Here is an 866-nt window from a genome sequence, read left to right as displayed (position 1 = left end):
AGAGTACAAATATTTAGACTAATAATGTTTTCATGTTACCTGCTGTTAAGGCCTCCACACCTAGAGCGAGAAGTATTCCTTTGCTTCCAATCTGCCTCCCCCTGAGCAGTGACACAGCGTTGGACTTCGAGGGAAGCTCCCAAAGGCATCATCTGCGGAGCCCCTGTGCCCACCCTGGCCTACACTTTCATGACCTCCTCAAAATGAGTCCCATGGGTTTGTTCAGAGAAGATTACAGATGTGAGAGTAGGAGGCAGGGTCCTGGGACAGGAGCCCACAGCAGCCCTCACCTGAAGGGGAGGTCCTCCTCCTCAGCTGCGAGTGGCCCGCACTAGTGAACTTAAGCAGCCATAAGATATGTAAAAGTTTATGATTTCTTCAGTATTATCCAGAGCTTCCTTGAAATTTAAAGTGCAAATCTGAAATACAACAAAGGGTTGTGGAGAGCAGGCTACGGCCTGCTCCAAGTTGCTACCTTCTGCGTGAAACCATGACTTCCTTCCTCTGCCTTGTCCTAGGTAGACTCTCTACTGCAGCATTTGTCTCCGAGTTAAGTGCAAATGCAGAGGAGCACCACCCTGCCCTGGGAGGATATGTAGGCTCTATATCCTGTACAGCACCCACCATCCAGGAAGCATGAGCAGAGTATGTATTCCCACATATAAAAGTAGCACCTAGAAACATATCAAAGTCGATGGGATCATAGAGGCATACCAAAACCATGTAAGACTAAGAACTTACCAAATACCAGACTGAAGAAGGGTGCGGCACTCTATACCCCTTAAAAACACCTGACATGATGACACTACATCCTCATCAACCTGTCATCTGGCCATCCCATAGGTACATCCAGGAACTGGCTAGCA

The sequence above is a fragment of the Mastomys coucha genome, unplaced genomic scaffold (genome assembly GCF_008632895.1).
Source record: "Mastomys coucha isolate ucsf_1 unplaced genomic scaffold, UCSF_Mcou_1 pScaffold8, whole genome shotgun sequence".
NCBI classification, from domain to species: Eukaryota; Metazoa; Chordata; class Mammalia; order Rodentia; family Muridae; genus Mastomys; species Mastomys coucha.
The sequence above is the reverse complement of the archived record's forward strand: the minus strand, read 5'-3'. Positions refer to the sequence as shown.